We start from the raw sequence: 19,332 nt of genomic DNA, 5'->3' as shown, positions 1-19,332 counted from the left end.
GGGCCCCCCCCGCCCTCCCTTCGCCGTCTCCTCGCTCGGAGCCGCCCCGGTAGCAGCGGAGGGCAGCCCGCTGCGGGTCTCCCTGCCACGGCTGGGCGAGGCTGCGAGCCGGGGCACGGCGGGGGCCCGCGGGCCGCTCCTCGCTGGGAACAGACCCTCTTCCCCTTCTGCTCCCGGACCTCTGGCTTCCCCTGGAGCTCGCTCCCCTCCAGGGAGGCTCAGAGCGGGTGACAATCCCACCCCGGCGCCCAGAATGGCCTCTGAGCGGCCGCTGCCCCTGCCGCCCCCCGCACCCCCGGCCCCTTCCCTGCCGGTACCTGGCGCCGGCTCGGCGGGGCCCGGTGCCCCACGGCTCCGGCCGTCCTGGACGCGAACCTGGCGGAAGCCGCCGGGCACGGCCCCCCAGAGACGGCTGGCGGTGCCGCGCAGGAGACGGCCGCTCTTGCCGGTGAAGGCGGTGAGGTAGTCCATGGCGGCGGGACGGGACGGAGCGGGGCGCGCCTAACGGCCGGGGGGCCCCATAGCCGGGCCGGACACGCAGCTCACACGGCCACCGGCCCCGCTCCACAACTTGTGCAAACTTTGGGGCCTGGCCCCGCCTCCATTTAAAGGGGCCGCGGCGCCGCCGCTGGCGCTGGGCGCGGACGGGCGCGACCCGGGGAGCGTGCGGGGAGCGGGCCGGGACAGCCGAAGCCGCGGCGCCGCGGGGGTCTGCGGCCGCCGCCCCCCTCCCCCGACCCGGCGGGGCCGGGTGCGCGGGGCTGTGGGGGCGCCGGCCGCGGCCGCCCTCCGGCGGAGGGCGAGGGGCCGCGTCTCCTCAGCGGGACGCTCCTCCCGCAGCTCTCCCCGCTCCGCATCCTTCTGAGGTTCCTCGGTTTCCACGGGACCTGGAAGCCTCCCAGGCTTCCCTCTGCTGCGGGACAGCCCCGGCGGGCTGCTGGGGGCACGGGCCGTGCGGGCGGTTTCGTGACGGCCACGAGCAGGGGCGGCGGACGCCTGGGACTCCGGACCGCCTCCGTAACCAGGACACTCGGGACGGTGCTTCCTTTGGGCAATCTCAGGCAGCTCACGGCCACCTGTACCTCTGGATGAACTTAGGCCAGTTTGGGTTTTAGTCGTGTTTTGGCAAAGCTCACCGCTTCACCACGACGCGCCGCGAAGCTTCCAGTTAACTTTTAGCTTTTGTGTCTCGGCTTCCCTTCACTGAGCAGCAGGAAACCCAAGAATCGAGGCAATCTCTTACTTTTAAATCTTCTCGCAGTCGTGGATATTAAGATGTTCTACCACTGTCACTGTACAACAAGACCAGCTGTGACACTCTGTGGTTTTGCTGTTCTGCTTTTGATCCCTCACACTCCCGGAGTTTCCTGCCGTCTGGGATGCCACCGTCCTTGCTGCGCTAGCCCAGCCATGTCCCCCTGCCCTCCTTTGAGCGTTTGCTGACACGTGACTAAACCTTCAAACTGACTACATCACTTTAATCTTCCAGCAGAACCTACTAGGTGTACAAATGGTTGTTTTGTTTTGAAAAAGACGTTTGATTTGTGGCATTCATTTGTACCCTCGCCTTCTTTGTCCTCACAATTCTTGGAACTTTAAAGGTTTGGAGAAATAAAACCAGTTAGGACATGATCCAACATTTTAACAGAGAAAGAACTATCTGAGGCATTGCATCTCATTATAGATCTGCCTTACCATGTGCATTCTGCACGTACTGAGGCTGGAAGAACAGCCATATCATTACATTTACTACTGTGCCATAGCCCTTAAGAACACAGAGCTGTAAGCTAATGTGCTTATATTCTTAACAGAGTATGATGCAATTATATGCTGCATCTAGCTGCAAATGAAAGCATTGTTTAATAAAAAATGCTCTTGTTGAGCCAAATCTATTGTGTACATGCAGAACAGAGGAACAAAGTGCTGAGCTATCTCAACTCCTATTCACTTGTAGCAGCTGCTCAATTAAATCAGAGTTTAACGTCAGCATTTTGGAGTGCTGATTTCTGAGGGTTACTTGATGTAAACAGTACACTCAAATCAACCTTTCTACTACTTAAATCAGTTCCTGCTCAGGAGATAATGATGTTTAAGACTTTTTTCAAATAAAACGTTTTCACTGAAACAGAACAAGAAATTTTCGGCAGAATTAGCTCTCCCTCCCTTCCCCCAAAACCTGCCAGTAGGAATGGATGTGTAATCTGTCTGTTCCAGGACTAATGAATAAATATGAAACTGCAGAGTCACTGCGTGGTCTAAGTACCACAAGATGTTTAGTATATAAACTATTCTGCCTACCAGATCTGTCTTGCCCTAAACACTGTAATTAGTTTTCATTTCATTACAGTGTTTCTGCTGTGAAGAAGTTAGAGTTGGTCTTTTCCCCATTGATTATATTTTAGGCAAAGTTTGCCTGCGTCTTTGCACCATGAGCTTACAACTGTGGTGCTCAGCACTTTTGAAACTTTGAGCTGGCATGTCCACCAGTATTCTAGCCACGTACGCACCTCTGTTATTGCACTGATTGCATGTATTTCCTCTGTGGTTTGAAATAGTTCTTTTTTTTCTCTTCCAAGACCCTATTATGGAGCGTTTATCATTATATTGCAGTGATAGAGGCTACGGATTCAGATTCAGCCAAAATTTTGATGAAGTATTTAAGCTAAATGTTTTGATAACTATGAATTTGTTACATTTTATCTGCTTTTATCTGCTTTGTTCACAAATAATAGTCCAACTGGAGTATGAAATGATCACCTATTACTGCAATGCAATATTCATAGTATTAAAAACCATTGCCTATTCTCAAAAACATCCATTTAGCAATATTTTTACCTGGGAAGAACAAATTCTTCATGAATTGTCTTAACCATAAAAAGAAGATTTAGATATCTGTGCTCATAAAAGGTAATACTACTCTTTAAGATACGTGACATTCATTGACTATTGATAAAATTTCAAGGCATCGAGGTAATACAATCATTATTATTACATTACTATTACGTTGTGAAGAATATAGTCAGAGCTATACTACTTCAGTAGGCATCTTCAACGCAGACATCCAATGGTACTATTATGATTCAAGATGCTGTTTCTACTTAGTTGTGCCATACTTACGACAGCAAGATTTTTGACAAAGATCTCCAGTCTGAAAACTGACCAGGCTTAATCCTCTGTCATTTATAAAATCTAATATACTAGGACCTAAGAGCATAGCCCACATTTCCGTCTGAAAAGCTTTGTAGCATTCCTCAAGTTTTTAATTGGTAGGAGCAACATAAGCACTATGTACATAAGCAATATGTGCCCCTTTTGCCATAAAACTAAAGCAAATATAAATATGTTCTACAATATTGATAATATTTTTTTACACTTATATTGATCTTAAACACCTTTACGGAAACTTGATCATACTGCCTTTATGTCCTCAATGTCTAGAAACAACCAGGATTTCACTGAGGGGGGCTAATAAGTTTCTGTTTGATCTCTGAATGTTCAACAAGGATCTCTCCTGGGTTTATTTCCTGGCCTGTGGTATCAGTGCAGAAAGCATTATCTCTGCAACTCAGTCACTTAAAAAAAGAAGCAGCTGGTCCTACCTGCTCTTAATTGCTTGTGCCTGTTCCCGTGCTACCAGTGTGAGCATGAGCACTCATTTGGCCGGTGAATGAACTGTGCAGTACAGCTGATCCATTTAAAAGCTTCTTTTAGTTTAGTCAAAACTAACTAAGTATCTTTAATTTTTATGGGATTAGTACTATCCCCAGTTAAATCTCCAGATCGGGTCAAATTGTGTGTAAACACCTGTAGAAGTACAAGTTGCAAAGCCACAGAAGAGTAGAAGTGGCCAGAAGAGAGGAAAGGGAGGGAGGAAGTTGCAAGGCAGCCTCTTTGTCTCCAGTGCGTATGCGTTTGCTCAAAGTGATAGTGAAACTGTGGCACGCGTGGAGATGCCTTCGTATCGCTATTGCACACAAAAACACCTTCAGTGGCCACAGAAATGTCTGACAGAATATGTCTGCATTTATGAGGCAACGCTTAGTAACATATTATGCTAACCTGTTGCTGTAAATAAAGGCACAACCTGGTCTCGTAGCTTCTAAAGTCCCAAACCAGAGCAGGCAGAGAGCTGCTTGAGCTGCATCCTAAAAGAACTGGTGGTGTAGGGAAGAGAGAACAGGGATCAGTTTTGGTCAAATAGAAAAGGACACAATGAGGAAAGAATATTTTCAAGCACTATATAAAAAAGTATTTAAAAGAGAAGAAAAGATAAAAACACAGTAGGTGGTAGTGACCTATTGTTTCTTTGGGGACGGCCTTACTGCTTGTGAAAATAAGTGCAAATTGCAGCAACTAATACAGGCAAAAAGCCGGCAGATGCTGTGCGAGCTTCCTTAGGTCTTGGCCAGCTCACATGCCTGGTGTACAGGATATGGCCTCTTACAATTCATCTTGCCAAATTTCCAGTGATATCAAGCTGCAGACAAAAGTACACTAGGCACTAACACAAAAGCTCTATTTTATTTTGTGAGAAATGAGGTTTGTATGTGCTTTGCGAGGTGAAAATCTTGATGTCAGTCAGCTGGCAATCAGTCAGTGTTCCTTTGTATATAAGCAACCTATATGCCAGTATGTAGTTTTGAGAGTTTGAACCACATGTGTCATCTAAGCTTCCTTACTCATTCTTGAGGCACCGACTCTCATGTGATGCTATGAGGATGCTGTATGCCTTTGTAAAGTATTCTAAATTACCATGTCTGGTCAAGACCCTACCATTTATGTGGCTGCAAAACCTATAATGAGTGGCTAAAATAGGGATTTGAATTAGAACATCCATAAAAGCCTAACCTCTCTCTTATTTTTTAATGAAACCTATTTTTAGTACTGTAAAATAATTCAGGAATTGTTTTTTTCTAGTGAAAAAGCTGAACTCTTTAAGGCACAGAAAAACAGACTGCAGTCTGTTTCCAATGTTGTTTCAGTAAAAATTAATTACAATGCAGAATGCACATGCAGTCCCTGAACAAAGGAGTGGAACTGAGGCATGCAGAGCTCCCACATTCTCAAGCATATTTCCCTATGAACCCACTAATTTGAATGATGAAGTATGAAAGTACACAGTTCTAGAAGTAAAACAGTTGCACAAATCTATTTTTGTCATTAAAAAGGTCAAAATAGTTCCAAAGGGCAAATCAGTGTCACTATAAATTTGGGAGAAGTTGAAGAGAGATAACCAGTAGGTGACACTAAGTAAATGGATGTGTTTAAAACAGGTTCTTTACAGAGAACTGTGGGTTAGGTTTGTCTGTCCATACAGGTTTCACAAGACCACATCCTCTTTTCAAATCAGGCACTCAGCAAGAAGGAAGCTGTCATCTGCATACTGGTCTCAGAAATGGTAAACGTGGAATTTCAGACCTCAGCAGGTAGGGATATAATTGTGTTTTTGCTAACCACCTCCCTGTAAGATTAGAATGAAACGAGGGCCAGTCTCTACCTTGACCACTGATGCTGTTCACTGTTCAGCAAAAAAGGTCACATTGAAGGGACAAGACAGAATAAACATGGGGAACAAGGGAATTTGGCAGTCCTTGGTTCTGGACTGGGATACTTCAAATATAGTTTTTGTTTTGTATCTGATTATTCTTGAAATAACACCAAAAAAGACAGGAAGCCATTACAGCATCTCTTTTAGGGGAGTTGCTTTCTCAGTAGAAAATAGAATCAAACTCCTACTTTATTAGTATTTCAAATCAGGCTCAATAAAACTTTCACTTCCTTTTGTAGAAGCTGTATAAAATAAAGTTACCACAACTAGACATTAGGTTTCTCCAGGCTGAGGAGAACATTTGGACCTTGGGCACCTCAGCCTCCCCCTACAATGCATTTAAGCATCAAAACATGCAGTCCTAAGCACTACTTCTTAGGTTTAATTTCATAGTGTTTAAGTATCATAACATTCACTGTGTTTAGGTTTTGTCTTATCAAATCTAAAAAGCTTCAAAAGGACAAGTCATTCCCATCAGATGCCACTGCAACATCTGACCTGTTTGTGCTTTGTCATTTCTGGTATAGAACCATAGAATCATAGAATGGTTAGAGTTGGAAGGGACCTCAAAGACCATCTAGTTCCATCCCCCTGCCATGGGCAGGGAAACCCTCCACTACACCACGTTGCCCAAAGCCTCATCCAACCTGGCCTCGAACACTTCCAGGGATGGGGCATCTACAACTTCTCTGGGCAACCTGTTCCAGTGCCTCACCACCCTCTGAGTGAAAAATTTCTTCCTTGTATCTAATCTAAACATAGGTTGTAGTTACATAAATGTTATGTTTTTGTTTGTTAGGTTGGTATCTCACCTAATCTAAGTCAGACTATTTATAGTTAGAACAGCCCAACAAGTCCTTTTCACCTCTGAGGAGAAAGCAATTTTTGCTTTCTGGCAAGATTTCAAAAATCCTCACACTATAATTTAAATTAGATAGTAAAGATAGAAACACCATACAAATAAAATGTACAATCAAATCTGGAACATTACTGGAACTGAAAAATAATGTTAACTGATTCACAAGTGTCCTGTACTGGCATACATAGCATAGTTACAAAAATGCATACTGAGCATATGAAACTCAATAGAAGTGAGTGGAGAGTGAGTGAGTGTATTTTACGCCGTAAAATACACTTAACTTTATCCTGCTGATAAGATTAAAAAGCATGCCACAAATTTTTGACACTTTCGGAAGCACCAAATTTCAGCTGCATATGGTCTGAATTTTGAGAGATTCAGGTAAATAACAACCTTTGTTGCCTGCAGTTACTCATCTTCTCTGAAAAACTGTATCACATAATCACTATCCAACTCTCATTTATGCTAGAAGTTTTTTTCAAAAGCAGTGACAGAATTAGCATTACAAGAATGTATATTCTAAAACTAAATCTGTATTTTTCCTGTTTTCCCAAAGCATAATATTTATGCTTAGATGTCAAAATCATCCATTCTACAATAACATATCATGTCAGCCTTTGTTAGAATATCAAAGATACCAACATGGAAGTTTTCAATTTTGGCCTTGAGGACAAATGCATATCATATTGAGACTTTTCCATGTTTATGGCAGAACTTTAGTTTCCACTGCAATTACACAGCTCTGTATTTAGACTACCTTATCAAATAAACATGAAATGACCTCCATGTCTTTAGTTCACACTTATTTGGTCAATAGTGGCTTATTAGAAAGAGAACATTCCATCTGTTCCAGGCATTTTATGAAAATTAATTTGGACCCTGAGGGGTATGCATGCATGTGCATGCATATACAGAAACTGATGCAGTTTAAGGATGCTGACTTGGTATAACACTACCTGAACAAAGTTAATTTTCAGTAGATACAGATGTCTCCCTGTCTTCATGTCATCATCTCATTGACGTTTTGTTCTTTCATCATGTGTTTTGAAACTGAATGTGGAAAACACTGACAGTAAAATTGATGACTCCATAATATTTACCAGCTAATCCCATCCTCCACAAAGGCATAAATTATGCAAATGATAAATAAATGCTTATGAAAGGTAATCAGAAAATTGATTACGCATCAGCTCTGTAAATCTTTGGCAAACAGTCTTGTCTTAATGCTTTTTTTTTTTTACTTTTTGCAGTACAACTGTAACTATTCTTTCCTTAACGCTCATTAAATGCTTATCATGTTGTTAACGTACTGTATCCCTGTGAGGAGGTTGCTGATACTTGCTTAAAAACAATAGAATGAGAGTTCAATTCACAGCAGACCTTTTTACATTGCCAGATTGGTTCATAATAAAATAGAACGTCCCTCTGGTAGGACAGAGTTGTTGAAGTTCAGTTCTGTTGTACACCATTTCTGAAGACTAAGCAATCATAACACAACTGAGATTTCAAATCGAAGCATTGATTCAGATCATTAACACAAAAAATGTCTGCTTTGTGATCAATATCTTGCAACCTCATGACCAGCTGTATTCCTCATATTTATAGCAAGCTCCACGTGCTTTAGAAAGCCATAGTCCTGTCTTGGGGGGAAAAGCTGGCGTTAATAATCACTGAAGTGACTCTATATAATGAACAGGTTCTGTCTGTTTGAAGATAATAATCGACTGCTTGTCACATGCTCCCATAATATTCAGTTGGCATCAGATCAGTTTCCAGTTCAGAAAACATCATGGTTTTTATTTATAGGTTAAGTTTATAAGTTTTAGTTGCAACCTTTAGACATGAAGATATCTAAGATACAAAGATCCTTTTCATGAACCTGAACAAAATGATTCTTCTCAGATACCTGGAAAAAGATAATTAGATAAATGGGTCAAAAATATCATCAGAATTTATCAGGAGCCAGAATAAGGCTAATGGCAACAGCTGATTCTTCTAGTTGCAATTTTATTCTTGTAATAAGAATTACTGACTTTCTATTTTACTTGCTCCTGCTTAGGCGGTGCATTTTAGGATTAAGGATTAGTTAAAAAAGAGTGAATTCTGTTCCATTTTTTGCTACCCATTTCTATGGTTGTTTTCCTTAAGTAAAGTAAGTGTATGAAAGCCTTTTGTACGTACCTTTTCCTGAGCCATCTAAATCTGTGCAGGACATTCCTGAAATTTTCTTTTGAATGAAAACCAAGGAAGAGTATGTTGATCTTATTAGGAGGAAGTTCTGCTTTTTCGTTTCTTGTTAAATCTTGCTCCTTAAGGAACATCTGGTCTCTCTCTCTCCTTCCCTCCCCCACTGGCACCACATCACAAGCATATGCCTGATTCATTTGCTCCCATAATATCATGTAGAAAACCTGTGGATGGTTACTCACTCAGTCCTTTTGGGGATAATTACTACAATTTATCCTCAAAAATTAAGTACATTGCTTCCAGCTAGCTAACTCATTTGAAGGCTGTCCATTACTGTATTATCTCTGAATTAAGAAATTGTATCCAGACACATTAGTTGTCCCCCTAAGATTTAGCAGCTTAAGTCTCGCCTCTCTCTCACGTTTTAGTATCATCTTTGATTACTGTCATAGTTTTCCCCAGAAATGACTTGCAGTGTGTTGTCTCTCCTGCATTCAGCCACGTTTAGCTGCAATGCTGTATACGCCATTGAGAGCCTATGCACATACACAGCTTTACAGATCCTATTTGCCTCTGATTGATTAATTTCCTTCTATTTCTGTAGATGGGCTCTTCTGTAAGGCTTCATTTAGAATGCCTAATGGCATATCTCTCTGTCTTCCTCATATTTCATCCAAGGATGAAAATTTTGAGGATGAAAATTTTGAAAATTTCTGAGGATGAAATATTGTGTACATATACTGTGTACAAAATCTCAAAAAACATATTGTTTTGATAGGTAATTAATGTTTTTTTTTTCATCTGTCAAGGTTTTTTAATCCAGTGCCTCAGGATCAAGACTTGTAATTGGTAAATGATTTGGCTGACAGTATTTAAGCATGAAGCGCTAGTGACGTACTTCTTATCAAGGAAACAGGTTGCTGTGTTTTGCAAAAGGCAAAAGCTTATTTCTCCCAACTACAGGTCCTAATGTTAATGAATTATACTAGTTCCAGGTTGGAAATATATAGAGCATACTGGTTCAGCCATGAACCTTAGTAACGTCAACAAACCTCAGCAAATGGAAAGGTAATGCTGAGAACAGAAGGGATAAAAAACTATTTTCTAGCCTTGATCTATTTTCTTATTAAATATGAAAGGAAAAAAATCAGATATTTGATTAATGATGGAACTTGCCTCTCAAGTTCCTGCTAATCTGATGTTGAAGTCCTGCATTGGGTGTGGCTCATAGCTCAAGGTTAGTGAAGAAAGGTGTGCTTTCCAGTAGCACAGTACCTAACTGTAGTGTAGTGCAAGGGTCTCATTTTTGTTCCAGAAGCCTGAATGATTAGTCCAGCTAATCAGCTGGGCTGGGTACATGAGGCACTGGTGCAGAAATAAAGTAGTGGTGTTGGGTGGTGTTGGGTGCTGACGTGTTGATGCTGTTGCAGGCAACCAGGGCCATATAAGTGAGTCTCACTCCGTGTAAAATGCAATTGCTTAATTTTTAGTAGTAACTCACCATAATACTGGTCGATTGTAAAGACTCAGTTCTTCTTAAATAGGAAGCATAAAGTATGCTGTTGTGGTCTTTCTCATCTGTCTCTTCAGGCACCAAAATTACAGCTGTTCATTTTGAAGTTCAGTAGTGCTGACAGATTTTTAATTGCTGTAATTAAATCATCTTTATTAGGAGCCTGAAAGCAAGTCTGAAAAAAACCTTTAAGATTTTAGACTTGGTTTAGATCCCCAGTAACTTTGCTTTTTTTGCACAGAAAGCTTTGATGGACTCTGTGGTAGCAAAGGACCTCTGGTGTTACTCAAGGCTTCGTGAAGAAATCAAATTATAACAATAGAATTAAAAGACATCTGGATAAGTAAAACAGCAAAATATCAAAATTTTTAAGTCTTGTTTTGTAAATCTATAGTTTTTCTTTGAAGGAGTCAATAAGCAGTGGATAAGAATAATCAGTTGATAGCAGTGTACTTATATTTTCAGGAATTTTTTTACAAAGTCCCTCATCAAGGAAATGAAGCTGTTGTAGGATGAGAGGGCTCGTCATTTAATATTCTTTAAAGTACAGTACGCAAGAAGCTAGATTTCAGAACAGAGGAAGACAGACTATCAGTGCAGTGCAACAGAGATCCATGCTTTTCAACTTAATGGATTGTTAGGCTGAGAGGAGAGAACAAGAAGGTGATGGAGTTTGCTGATGATACAAAATTATGTGGGAAAGTCAAAACTACTGAAAAAAGTTTAAAATTACTTTATAATACAGATCATAAACAAAATGGCAGGTGAAATTCACTGTCGACAAATGCAGAGTAAAGATAAGTTTTCCTCTGAGTACCTAACCATGTTTATACGTACACATAGTGACAAGCTTTAAATGAGCTATTACCATCCAGTAGAGATATACGAGAATGTCAGTCAACAGACATCTGAGAGGCAAAATAAATACAAATTATTACAAAACTATAGTTACACTACTCTTTCAATTCTTCTCATGAATATAGATTGTAATGCTGGTCACCCTGCCTCAAAAAAAAAGATGTAATGTACCAAGAAGAGCAACAAAGGTGTCAAGCTGCTTCTTTCTAGGAAAGCAGAGAAAAAATACAATGTAGATAAGTAGAAAATAGATCACAGAAAAACTATTCACTGTTTCTCATGATGAGAGAAGTACGGGCACCTAATGAAATTACTAAGATTTAAAGAAAAGGAATCATTTTGTTACACAACATAACCGAATCACAGAATGCATTACCACAGGACGTTGTGTATGCCAAAACTATGAATGGTTCAGAAAGTAATCAGAAAAATTCATAGAAAGTCCATCAAGATCCATTAAGCACAAGAACGCAGATGCAAACTCTGGTTTCTGGAAGTCCCTATGCCACAGACTGCCTAAAGCTCAGATCAGCAAAGCGTCTTTCCATACTTGTCTTCTGTATTCTTTCCCTAATCACCACCTGCTGCTGGCCACTGTAGGAAATAGTACACGAAGCTGGATGTGAGTAAAACATTACCTTTACCTCATCCCACCTGGCCTTTCTGATGTTAGGACTTGCCATGGCACTGCCCCTCTCTCCTTGCTCTGGAACCAGGAGAAGTCCTCCACAAGTTCTTCCCTTGGGTCAGTTGCAATGCGAACAGGGTGACCTCTATAGACTGAGGAAACTCAGAAGAATAGGTCTGGTGGCTCAGAGAGATACAAGACACCTCGATTGCTACAGATCTTGAAGCACAAAGGGAGAAAAGCTATTATCACTTTGTCTTCATTTTTCTTCCTGTTTTTATCGCCTGAAGTGAACAGAAGTTGGTGTGGCTTCTCCATCTCAGTTGCCTTATCCAGAAAATTGGAAATCTCAATCGGTGTTGATAACTTTGTTTAAAGAGGAGTCTTAAACATAAAGTGTATGGAGTAGCAAAGTCAGGAACCTGCGTGGAAAAGAATCCAAATGGATTGTCAGGAAATTCACGAATGTCTAAGCATTAAGGGCTCCGAAGTTGCGCTCTACAAAGGAAAGCAAATGCGGAAAAAAGAAAACTGGAGGACCACCACCAGATTTTGCCAAACATGCTGGGTATATTCTAGCAGCTGTAGACTGGCCTGAGAAGCAAACTGTGACTCTGAAAGGGCAGAGAATGTATCCTACAGCAGCTTTAGATTTAGCACAACAAAGCCCTCTGTGCTGGCACAGCTGCAGTGCCAAGCTGCTGGCAGGCAGGGAGAGGAGCCTGCCCACGCCCTGACTCCGCGGATGCTGCTTCACACTCTGCAATACAAATAGCTGGCACAGAAGTTTCACAGCACTCTTCCTCCACGTGCAGACATAAGATAAGTGAGTCTTTGGTTTCTGAAAATTGAAGTGAATCCTCAGAATTCAGGACTTTTAGGAAGAGAGATCATATTTTTTTTTTTTGTAATCCAAAATAATATTTTACTGTCATGCAAACTTATTGTCAGGAACAGAAGAACTGTTACAATTGAGAGATTAAGTGGCCTACAGAAGAGACTGTTACTGAAAAAAACCCTGTAACCCAGTATGACTATTTATCTGGACATCTTTACCTGGAAACAGTCTATCATCAAACATGATGGTCTGCTCTTAAGAGACTTCCCAAACAGCTTATGATACTTTACCAAAAGACAGCAGCAGCAATTTGTTTGCCAAAGTCTTACAACTGTGTCAGAGTCAGTCCTCTAATAAGCTTCAAAATACCTACTTGCAAAATGTACAAGATTGAGCTAAAATAATTTTAAAACATAGTCAGAGGGAAGATATTCTTACTGTTGATGCTCAGCACGAAGCACAAGGAGCTGCTACTTTGCTTTCCTTGGCCAAGCACAGAGACTATGAGCATGACCACGATTTTTTTCCAGAAAAAATTGTTCCATGCCCAAACGAAGAGAAATCTGAGGACTGTGCCAAACAGTTACGATCACTTGTGACTTAAGCTTCCAACACTCAGGCGTTCTGATTGCTCAGCACTTTGAGAAATTGCCTAGGAACTATGGTTTACTGTCATGAGTTTGGTTCAACTACCAGCTGTATCAACTGGTAGAAGGCTATGTTTTACCTCACCCCTCTTTCTGCTACTACATTTTCTCTCTTGACACACTTGTTGCTGATGGGACAGTATGGGATAATGTGGAGAGTGCTGTCAGTTTTTTTAGAACATCTTTCTGATAGCTCAGCAGCATAGAGCAACTGGAGCGACAGCACAGAACTAGCCCTTGCAGATCCTACAGGAGACCAGAGGAATCAGATACTGAATTATCATAATGAATAAAGTATTTTAATAAATATTATCATTATTCTGACTTCTCAACACTTCTAGGAAAAGTGAAGGGAGGCAGAGAATTTAGATTTGTCTGGCATCAAGATCATACGCAGCTCTTTAAAATACACAAATATAAAACGAACCAGTGGCCCAGACAATTCATAATCTAAACAGATTCCTGCAAACTGAAGTCATCCTGTCTTCCTGATGCTCAAATCCTTTCTGATGAAACGATTTTGCTTCAAGGGTGAATACAGACATTGCAGGGGTGATTCAGTAGATGCATAACGTCCACTCACCTACAAATACTTTAAATTCGTAGTATCCTCCATGCTTCCCATGTCCTCTGGGTTGAGAATATTCTACATGATTATTGTTTTGTATATACTTCCTTATTTTACTGTTTGACTTTGCTTGTATTTTTAAGAGAATGGTATTTTCTCTCTTTTTATGAAATTCAACTGTCAGAAGCCTTAATAAATAAATCTGTAATTTTATTTAAGTAAGTGCACCACTTGTTTTCATATGTAGCCCATTTTCAATTTATATGTAATGAGCAGTTAAAGTATGCTCCTCTAAAAAATTCTTTTAGCCTCAGTACCGTAAAGTTTCTAGGCTTTTTACGATGTAATTTGTATTCAGCATTCTCTGCATAAGGACATCAAGCTCAACATCACTTCTGGCATTAAATATTTTATTTCAAACTATTGTTCTTTTAGTATCAAGTGTATTTTGTTTTATAAGTCACAGAAAAACAATATTCTTTCAAATGAGATGCATAGTAAGTTTTACACTGAATACTATTGGCCTTTCCTTAATTTCTATAAAGTGTTTTGCCTTCACGTTTTGAAGCCAGCAGGTAAAAAACAAGATAGCAAAAAGTCTCATTTTATAAAGTGTGCTTTATATGCTTTTTATGCATGCAGTGTTTACTTCTGTGATCAACAATGTTGAGGTCAATTAGAACTTGTAGACAGCACGTTACAATTCACTATTTCTCAACAGACTTAACATTTAATATTACTTTTAATAGGCGTGATGACATCAGGGAGCACAAGCTAGAGCATTGACTTTCCAAGGTTATTCAGACTGGATGACACAAGGACTTGCTGGTACCATAAACACTCCCCACCCCTCCTACATGGGCTGCACGTAAGCCTGCAAAACAAGCTTGCAAGTGCTCCAGGGCCCTGGATGAGTTGTTTGGCAGGTGCATAGGAAAGATTTTTACTGAATGAAACAGCAGAGGGGAGTAAGTCTGTAGTGGTGATACACACAGGGATTTCAGGAGCAATATAATGACCTGCGTTCACCATAACTGTGTGCTGCTACACATGACACAGTATGACCAAAATGGTCTGGATGTGGAAGCTGTCTTTCCATTTGGTAAACTGGCCTGACTCAGGACAACGGTGTCTCAGTCCATAAACCAGCATCACTGGGTGGTTAACCTAGATGATACTCTGTGCTGGAAAACACAATTTATTACACGTTTGATATCCAGAGCAGTGTTTTGACTGTTTAAATGCTTTTCCATTTGTTTGGATAGCAAAATATTTCTTCAAGTATCAGCATTGTTACCCTAAAGAAAGAGAACAAGGAACAGAACTTGTGTGCATCTTGCACAATCACACGAGTCTTTTGAAAGAGGTAATTAGACCTTAGAGGGCAGATTGCCATGGCATATTGCAGATACGAAAATGTTGCTAAATTTTGTGGTCTGTCATGCCTGTTGCATTTTACAAAGGCATTTTGCATCATTTGAGGGTAAAAATTCTTATAAATATTAAAAAGAAGAGCAGCTATGGTTTGTTTTATTGCAAAGTGATATTGTCCTTTCCTCCCCCAAGATTCATTTTTCCCTTTTTTTAACAAAAACATTAATATAAGCAGATGTTAGTACCACTACATTGTCTGTCACTCCCCTTTAAATGAACTGCTCTTCTAACACTTTTTTAGACTTTGTGCCCAATAGAATCTTGCAGAAGTTCTGAGGCAATGAAAGTGTAACCTTGCTGGCCAGTCAGCCCTGCTGTAAGTCAAAAGGCACTCCATAAAAAAAGTATTTTATTGCCATCTATATAGATAATGCAGAAAGTTGGATTTCTTTAATATCAGGTTCTTCAGACTGATCTCCAGTGTTTGAAAGTGCTTTGTTTGTAAGGTCTTTGCCTTTTGTTTTCCAGAACTCATGCTTCAAGAAGAAAAAACAAATATTAGTCTAAGGTTAAGTGCAAATAGATCCATCGGAATGATCTCCAAACCATTTTCAGATGACGCTCTTCCTCCTTTCTTTCATACTGATAGACACTCAGCCACACCCAAACTTACCTGAGATACCCCTCTTTACACTTACTCCCTGTTACAGGTAGCAATTATTGTTTTAGGAGGGGCAGAAAAGAAGTGATTTCAGTGAACAGTTATCAGTAAGTGCAGTAAATTCTCCTTCCATTAGTTAGCAATTGAATGATCCTGTGAGCCACGTCCTTACTTACAGCAAAGTAGCATGTGATTGATTCTGTTGTACTTCAGTAATTTAGATTCCTGAGAAGTCTTTTTTTTCCCTCTTCCATGGTTTCACTTACATAAAATGTATTAAATATTTTAACTCATGCCATTGTACTTCTCTAAATTAAGTTTTCAGATGTTCAGTGGGCTGGTTCTGTAATGAAAATATGGTGCACTCATTGACAAGACAGCATTACTACACAAGTTGAGACTGAGCTCTTGCAGTGCTGGGGAGAGAACATTTGATTTCTCTAATAACTCATCAAACTACCACAGCAAGGAGTCAGCAGAAAACTGTTAAGTGGCAAAATGTTTTCATGTATGACAACAAAGAAACTGTGGACTGCCTACTTGGAAATCTTATTCTTTACATAACCAGTGAACAAAATATTCAAAAGAAAGTGTACAAACAATCCCCAAATATGGCTGTATATTGAAACAGCTTTACTAGTAAACAGCAATAAACTGCCTGACTCACACAGTTTTCTCAAGGAGACATTATGTTACCTGTCGTGAACAAAGTACAGCTGTTTTTCAGAGCTACAATGCTAAGTGCTTCATTTTTTCCCCTCCCTTATCTTTGATATCTGTGTTGATGAGAACGGACACTTTTCCCACATAACCACTCTCTAAGCTAATAATAATAGTTTTATACGGCTGATGATACACATACACATAAAGTGCCTGAAGTTGCATTGAGGAGACGCTTACCAAAGTTTGTATTAACTTAGTACCAAACAGCAACTTTAAAGGCTGCTTTTCTTGAACACTTGGCCTCACTTGATCCCTTTTAATATGAAGGATTGTGTACCAGATTGTTCGTGGGGATACTGGGGGGGAAGAAGCCAAGAACCATTCTGCTCACAAGAAACGGAGTTCTGTGACCCTATTTTTTTACTGTTAAAAGTTGGACAAAGACCGTGAACATTTAAGGTTGTATCTTCCATTATAACCTGTGGCTATTGTTCTGCAGGATAAAATTTATAAGTGAAGGAAGCAATTATTTACCATATCTGATACAATTTTCCAAAGAAAGGACACAGTATCATGACATGATTTTCCAAAGAAAGGACACAGTATCATGATTCACATATCTTAAATGAATTCCTTATATGTACAGGAACAAATTGTGCATTGCTGACCTCTAAGAAGGTACAATCTCTGGCGTTAGCTTTACAAATCATATCCTGGAAACTTTTCCAAAGGGCAGTTTCATGCTGGTACATTCCTCCAGTGCAGAAGTACTGGATCGTAGATGGCACTGGTGTAATGAATTAACTCCAAGGCACATGAATCTTGTGAATGGTCAAAAATGGAAAAGATGCTCTGGGCCAATTTCTTCTGGCTTCTTGGGTCACACTCTTAACTCAGCTTTGGTTTTGGGTCAAGAGCACAGAGTGAGATGTTTGGAAAGCACAGAGTGGGGATCCATGAGATTTAACAGCAGAACCCCTGTGGTGCTACTCCAAGTCCTGCACTTTGCTTCCCTTATTCCACTACAAAATCTTATTTCAAATGTTAATAAACTGGCTAGTACCCTGAGCAGAAGAAGGTTAATCAAGAGAAAAGTGAAAGGGGAACATTCTCTTCTTGTTAACTGTTTTCAGAGCAAACCCAGCATGAAGTAGAATTAAAGTAAAGCATTTGACCAAGATTTGTTCATGCCAGACACACCTTTTCTTGCCTCCTTACTGAATACCAAAATGTGTGTTTCCCTGAGGGCGTTCTGCAGAGTTTTGAGATGTAACGTTTTGACAGTGGAAAAGTACAAGTCTAAATATAGTACATTTTGTCAAACTTTGTTTAAAAGAATGTTCCAATAGATATCTGTTCAAAACTGTAACTTGCTGTTGGTTCCTATGCAAAACCCTTTATTAATGGGGATTCTGCAAGCCCGTAATACCAGTATGCGGCCACAGAAGGGACTGATTGTTTTGGCAAGTATTCAGGCCACACGATGGACCTTAGGTTCACATTTATCTTTGCAATAGTCTGGAGTGCAAGAAGTTTTACTATTTTGTTTCTTCCTTTTTGTTTACTCACTGGTTCCTCTTCTCTGGCACATAAGAAACTATGTCCTTGAAAGGCATAAAAAGTACAGTTAGCTATTTTATTTCCAGAACATTTCTTTCCACAATGGATTCTAACCCACAGCTCACAAATTTCTATTTATACTGAAGGAGGAAAACCTAGCAGTGAGCAGGCGAAAAGCAGGAAACTATAACAAGTCTCTGAGGCATGGAAATTCAGTATCTGAAAATCCGCACAGCATTGAAATCACAAACATCAGAGATGGAGAGTTTCAAGGAAAAAGAGTAGAACGAGTAAAAAGACCGTTTCCTCAAGCAGTCTATGCTTCCAGCATTAGAGTTCCCTCATTATACATGAAATTTCACGATACCGCACTTTTCATACATAATCCTGTGAGGGGGTGGTGGAGGCATGGGCACAGTTACTGGAAGAAAAGGGAGGAAGTGTGTCCATGCAATTTTTATTGCTCTATTGAAAAGTTTTTTCTTAGTGCAAATGAAGGATTCGCAGATGGCACTTCATTCTCTCCCCCACTTCTGTGTTTGATGGAACCCCCTGAGCAGGAGAAGGTGACCACCTGGAAACAGCTTGCAGGGAGTAAGTAATAAGCAGGTCAGGATGTCCTCACAAATAACACCACTTACTGCAGGAAGCCTAAGAAGTGTGATTCTTCATATTTCAGTGCAGCTCCAAGTCCAACCTCTGACTTTATTTTTCCCCTCTCTGTTTTCTGATTTACTTTTAAAGCTACATATTCCTTGCAGTAGGTTTTTGCTCACATTGTATAAACAGCTCTTCAGGCACTGCTGTGATACAGTTCATGCCTACCGGAATGAGAATGAGTGAATGATAAGAAAACAGAAATGATGAAGAGAGAAAGAAAAATAGAGAAGAAAAAAATCTCAGCAGTGAGGAAACATAATATGGTGCAATTTCGCAGCATCTGAAGTTATGAGATTTTAGATTTTAAAAATACTTTGAAGCAGAAATGATGTCTTCTGCTGACTCTTTGATGACAGCAATTCTTTCCATTGCCTTTCTTTGCAGCAGCCAAACTGTGCTAGAAGACACAACTCCAATTTCAGTGTAGTAAACATAATGTGATGAGGTATTAATAGCAGGTGAAGACCCAGAAGGATACAGAAACTGAGATGTTCTTTTCAGCAATTCTTCCCTCCTCTCCTCTGCCCCAAGACATGCTTAGAAAGCCCCCTGATCTGGCCCTTGGCACCAGACTATCATTCTCCTGCTGAGGAAGCACGAACATTTCAGTGTCCCCCATTCCTCTTTGGGAAACCCTGCACAGACACTGTGATGAGTTGAGCTCTGTGGAGGGGCTCCCAGCCTCCATCCACATGGGTTATGAGAAACTGATGCCACACATGGCAACAACAATGGCACAACCTGAAAATAAATACCCAAATGCTCGTA

At 40.6% G+C, this 19,332-nt stretch overlaps 1 protein-coding gene across 1 annotated transcript in view; it reads right to left on the bottom strand.

Annotated features, from left to right (window-relative positions):
• The window catches only part of OXR1 (oxidation resistance 1), a 158,803-nt gene that overhangs the window by 88,062 nt on the left and 51,409 nt on the right, over positions 1 to 19,332 (bottom strand). The window lies entirely within an intron of this gene.

This window comes from Tauraco erythrolophus, chromosome 3, assembly GCF_009769465.1.
Source record: "Tauraco erythrolophus isolate bTauEry1 chromosome 3, bTauEry1.pri, whole genome shotgun sequence".
In the NCBI taxonomy this organism is placed as follows: domain Eukaryota; kingdom Metazoa; phylum Chordata; class Aves; order Musophagiformes; family Musophagidae; genus Tauraco; species Tauraco erythrolophus.
The sequence above is the reverse complement of the archived record's forward strand: the minus strand, read 5'-3'. Positions and strand labels throughout refer to the sequence as shown.